This window comes from Brienomyrus brachyistius, unplaced genomic scaffold (genome assembly GCF_023856365.1).
Source record: "Brienomyrus brachyistius isolate T26 unplaced genomic scaffold, BBRACH_0.4 scaffold101, whole genome shotgun sequence".
Classification (NCBI taxonomy): domain Eukaryota; kingdom Metazoa; phylum Chordata; class Actinopteri; order Osteoglossiformes; family Mormyridae; genus Brienomyrus; species Brienomyrus brachyistius.
The window spans coordinates 514532-520820 of record NW_026042376.1 but is presented as its reverse complement, the minus strand read 5'-3'; positions in this window follow the sequence as shown (position 1 = coordinate 520820).

The following is a 6289-nucleotide window of genomic DNA, read 5'->3' as shown; positions in this document are numbered from 1 at the left end:
TTGTACATATCTCTGTACATCTTTATTTATTTCCAAAACTTTTGTACATTTGTATTTATATCTTTGTGTATCTACCTGCTCCTATTGTTCTATATTACGTTTTTGTGCAAGAGCTCTGTAACACCTAAATTTCTCATTCGTGGGATAATAAAGGTTTATTCTATTCTATTCTATTCTATTCTATTCCCAAACTTTGGAAGACCGCATGCGAGCCTTTTTTGCCGCGTGTTTCTCCAGAGGCTCCGGAGCTCCGCTGGTTGACGCAGCCAAGTTGGCTCATGTGCAGGGGGACAAGCGGCAAATTTCTTTTTTGCAGGGTGGTAGGTGATGTCTCATTAATATTTCTGAGAGAAGTGCTACATGATTGGCCAGTGCATGCCTTACAAAATGGTGCGGCACTGCATCCAAGCCTGCGGCACTCAGAGTCACAAATACAGTGGAAACCATTTGTAGTAATTACGTCTGTCTGGCTGATTTCCAACTAATTGATATTTGTATATTTATTACATGAATATAAGGTAATATAAGGTAATAGAAGAGGTATTTAATGGTTTTCCGTCTGAGGAATTTGCAAAAAACTGCAGTGCATGATGGGTCGGATCTAAAGGCTGCCTAACGTCCTCATCTGTAGGACGACTTACATCAAGACTAGGAAGGTGCATAATGTTCATGCCTGGTTGCGTTTGTTGGTCCAGAAAGTAATTCAATTTCGCCATGTAGGTTACGTTCTTAAAAACTGCTTGGAATATAGCCCGATTATATGCTGTGGGCCTTTTAATTTCTTTGTTTACCAGGTAGGCTACCTTCTTTAAACTGCGTTTTGTTAGACTACATATTTAGGGAGGTCTTTATAAATTTATTGTAGTCTTTATAAATATGTACATAGTTTAGCCTAACCCAGCCACTTAAGGGAGCAAGCCAGCTCAACTAGGTGTCGGTCCCAAGCCCGGATTAATGGGGAGGGTTGGCGTCAAGAAATAAAGAGACTGTATCTTCACTGCATGACTGATGTCAAAATGTGTGAAATATGTGGTTGTATAAATAAATTCATTAAAGTAGGTTAATGATTCTGTGCTGTCTAAATTGTATAGAAAATTTCTACATATAGCCAAACAAATCTCCTCCTGTTTGAAAAGGCATAGAAAAAGCAATTTAGCCACTAAAACTTTACAGTTTTTGTGAGGGACAGTCGAATTCTCTCGTTAAGTTTTTTGTGATCCTGCACCTACACTTTGCCGGCCCCAGGAGGATGGGCTCCCCCTTTGAGTTTGGTCCCTCCCAAGGTTTCTTCCTTCTTGGGAGTTTTTCCATGCTATCGGCGCCTATGGCTTACTCACTGGGGGCTTTGGGTGGGCATGATATAAAGCAAAGCATTTTCCCTTCCAGTTTCCTCCTCTGGTCCACATTGCAGGACCATCAGCCATCAGAAACAGCCCAGACAGTCTCCTTCAGCTTCTTTAGTGTCCTTGGAAGCCAAGGCAGTTTTAGATCTGAGAGGAGGTTTATCAGAAGGACACATATTACGTCGTTTGTCCTGAAATGTAACATGGGGAGGAAAAGTTAAGCGGTTTAGTCAGATTGGAGTCGTTTATTCAGCAGTGGCAGCGCCAGTGACTTAATGCTACAGGTGCTATAGGGGAGTGAGATTATTTAGAGCGGGTGCTTTAGCTTTTCAGCTTATGTAGATGCTGTATAGAAGCACACAGCACGATAAGCTACAGCATGGATAAAATATGATAAAATATGAAATTCTAACGTCTAGCTCACAGAGCCTCTATGTGTACTTTGAAGAAAAAATACACTACAAGTATGCTATAAAAACCGCAAAAATGTCTTACACAATATACAGATTTTACAGATAGTTAAAGAAAAAATGAAACCAATATTTTGGGGGTGCTGTGGGGGTACTATGGTCATTGGAGGAGGAGCTAGAGCCCCCCCCCCAAGCTTTTCCCTGGTGCTGCCACTGTTGTTCAGATTAAAAGTAACCTTGTCATTAATAAACAGTACTCTGATCAAATTTTTGCATGTACAAACACAATCAAAGTTTAACCACATGTTTAGACACAATTCACACACCTGTTACATTTCCATAATGCTAAGACTCTCTACACTTACTTCATCCACTTTCTTGTTTGGTACACAGTCAATTGATGGATGTGTAAGATTATTACCAGACCGTCTGCTGCAAACTCTACAGTTAATGAATGGCTGCAAAAACACACAGACACACAAAAACAGTATTTAAAGAGTGGTGGGCAATAAATACAGTGAGAGAAGGTGTAGTAAAGATATATCTAAAGATTTAAGGCAGAGCTGCTGGACTGCAGGGTTTAATGACACAGAACAATTTTAGAGGAAAGAGCTTCCAAAGCAGGGTCACCTTAAGGCTATATTATACAAAGCAAGTTCATCTAAAAGTATGAACAACAAATCCCGTTTAACTGAACACTGCTCTGTATTAAAATACTGTCCTCCGATCAAGCTAAGTGGTCCTGTAGTTCACTATTTAAAGAGGTAAATTTAAAGGGTAATTCACACTGCGCATCTACCCTGCTCTGACCAGATTTAATTGCCCTTTCACCACAAAACACCACACTGCCATTTAAGGCTGATTTCAACTGCCTGGTAATCCAGCCTTTAAGCCTGTAAACCTACTAAAATTTGAGAATAAGGTGATGGAACTGGCTGTTTGAGGCCACCTATCTATTTGTTACTTTATTGTTGGCTAACTTTCCTCCGCAGGGCATCAAAAAAGTTAACATGAACCTAAATTAATTTGCTAACTGATATGTCCAATGCTCACAGTCACAGTGACTCTTTACTTACCCTCTTGTCCATGAAAATACAGTCAGCCCGATGGTCTGTTGCAGTTGACTTTGGACATTTTGTTGCTCTCAAGAGAATCTCAATGTCAATGTATTCACTGCTGATCTAAATCACATAAACACGTTATATACAAAATTGCCTACAACTGTTTTAAAGGCAATATAACAAACAATAATCACCCAAAAAATGGCAAACTGTCACAGACTTGACTGCAGCAGATTCAGAGAGAAACTGTGAGAAGGTAAAATTGACCAGGGCTGAGATATACAACCATCACTTTCATTGTGAAGAGACATTAAGCATCATATGCATTGAAATTAAAACATCAAAATCAATGTGATTCTCATTAGTTCAGCTTGCAGATGATGAAAGTTTCACACTTTTGTAAACACTTTCTCAGCAGTTACCTTCGGACGGCCCTGGATGTTATAGAAATTCATGTGCTGACGGGTTCCTTGATGAGCATTTTCGACTGCGAGTTTAATGGCCGTCTTGTAGAGTGCAGGGAGACTGTGGTAATCTTGCTGGGCCTCTGTGGAGATAAGCAGAGCTCCATAAGCCAAAACCAGAACCAGCAGGCGGGTCATCTTCCTCTCAGCTTTGAAGGGAGAAGCAGGACTGAGGACACTGATCTGTGGTCCCCTTATCCAGCACGTCCAGGGGCGTGTCCTTCACCCGAAACAAACAGACCTTTGAACAACATTGGAAAACTCTTCAGGATGAATCGAGGCAGGTGGTCAAGTGGGTTTATTGTTATTTCAGCAATATACACAGTACACAGTGAAAGGAAACATTGTTCCTCCTGGACCACGGTGCAAGACAAAGAAGAAAAACAGAAACAACACAAGATGACACAAGTGCGGGCAAGATAGAACTATACAGAGTGAAAGGAGCACAAACAGAGGGAGAAAGTGCAAGATAAACACAAGAGCAACAATACAATACTACAGGACAAGACAGCGCAGTCAAGAACACAGAGTGCAGCCAGAGCTAACCTGAATAGGGGCATCAAGGTTGCCAGGCAGGCAGAGAAACAGAAAATAGAGGTCTACTTCACATACAACAACCCACAGTGGGTGTGGCAGGGAATACAACACATTACAAACTTCAAAGGCAACAACACCGTCACTGTTAACAGCAACGCCCTTTTAGCAAAGGAGCTAAACAGCTTCTTTGCTCGTCTGGAGGAACACAGAGCAGACATAGCCACACTGCCCCCTCCCCCAATCTCCAGCACTCACAGACTCCCTCTGCAGGAACACCACGCGAGAAGGCACATTGCATCTCTAGGTGTGTGGAGTTTAAGACAAGGCAAGTGATGCTACGATAACATAATTCCTTGGTAAGACCCCACCTAGAATATTGTGTGCGGGTTTGGTTACCATACCTTAAGAAGGACATTGCTGCCTTGGAAAAGGTGCAACGTAGGGCAACGAGAATGATTCCTGGTCTTAGAGGAATGTCTAATGAGGAGAGGTTAGCTGAGCTGAATCTGTTTAGCCTCGAGCAAAGGAGACTAAGGGGGGACATAATCCAGGTGTTTAAGATTCTAACAGGTCTGGATGCTTTTCAGCCAAATGACTATTTCAATGTTAGTTTAAATACCAGAACTCGTGGCCATAAGTGGAAATTAGCTGGAGAACATTTTAAAACGAATTTGATGAAGCATTTCTGTACACAGCGTGTAGTTAGAGTATGGAATAGTCTTCCTGTTATTGTAACACAAGCTAAAACCCTGGGTTCTTTTAAATCAGAGCTAGATAAGATTTTTTGCAAAATTGCTTGCATTGCAGAACAGTATTTTCCCTTTTAAGGTTACTCATTTTAAATCTGGTCATTGCATTTTCATGATTACATTGTTTGTGTCCACTCCGTTATTTCGTGTTTATTGTTTGTTAGGTGTAATGTCTGTCTTATGTTAGTTATAGGAATAAATGCATGTCTTTTACACAACTTCAGCCTCTGTTCATTGAGTGCTCACAAGAATCCCTGCCTGTGCGATCTACGCTCTGAAACCTCAAATTCGCCTGAAATATCGCGAGACTCTCTCTCGTTGGCCGTGAGGGGAGCTTCGCTACCGATCGTTTACATTACCTGGTGACGCAGCTTGTTGTATGAGCCTTCTATTCTAACCCAGGTTATTACGCGATACTGGTTATTAATGAGTTCCATTTAAGTCACACATTAACAGACTCACAGTGTTTCGCAATTGAGTTTGGAGGAGCCGACCATTCGGCATAACAATTGGTTAATAATCACAAGGCAGAAGGTTTAAACTTATTCTGAGCACACAATTTAAATTTTTTATGACCGAACGTGCAGTGAAGAAGCGCTACTGTGAACTGGTTGCCAAAGTCGCACTCATGGCAATCTGAAGGCATTTAAGCGGGATCATAAGGGCTTATTATAGTTATTTTTATTTCTATTATTAGTAGTTATATTATTTTGTTTTATTTTCGGTTATTTCATTGTAGTTCTTTCGTATTAAACTGCAGTGACCCTTAACCATATGTCTGACGAAATTCTCAGATGTAGCGCTTTGTTTCCAGGTTCGATTCGGAGTTTCTCCGTTTCTATATATCCTGGGAGAGATCTCTCTATTAGCAAACGGGAATACTTGTTACGAGGTTCTAACCTAAATTATGTTGCGCTTGGACATAAGACCGATAGCTTAGTTACCTATCAGGATCATACTCGTATGTGTGTGCCTGCTGTAGACAAAGCAAGTTTAACACAACTTTGCGCTGTGAGTGTGTCATTTAGAAATTGGGAGTCTCCTGTGCTTGAGACCCACCGTGGTTAAGCACCATTTGCGACAAATTATAGTGCACTCACAATTTAAATCCGTCGCCGTAACGCGAGCGCCGTCTCGCTTCAGTAATTGTTTTAAGGGGGTTTATACTGTGCAAGGCACAGAAGAAGGCCGCAAGCGGCATGCGCATGCATTAAATGTGTGTGTCACTCATCTTGCGTCGGCAACCGTTTGGTTACCTCTAGTGGTCAGGCATAGAACTTCCACTCCATTTCGAAATTGCGCCTCCAGTGGCCAGGCATAGAACTACCACTCCATTTCGATATTGCGCCCCCGGTGGTCAGGCATAGAACTACCACTCCATTTCGATATTGCGCCCCCGGTGGTCAGGCATAGAACTACCACTCCATTTCGATATTGCGCCCCCGGTGGTCAGGCATAGAACTACCACTCCATTTCGATATTGCGCCCCCGGTGGTCAGGCATAGAACTACCACTCCATTTCGAAATTGCGCCTCTAGTGGTCAGGCATAGAACTAACACTCCATTTCGAAATCGCGCCTCTAGTGGTCAGGCATAGAACTACCACTCCATTTCGATATTGCGCCCCCGGTGGTCAGGCATAGAACTACCACTCCATTTCGATATTGCGCCCCTAGTGGTCAGGCATAGAACTACCACTCCAGTTCGAAATTGCGCCTCTAGTGG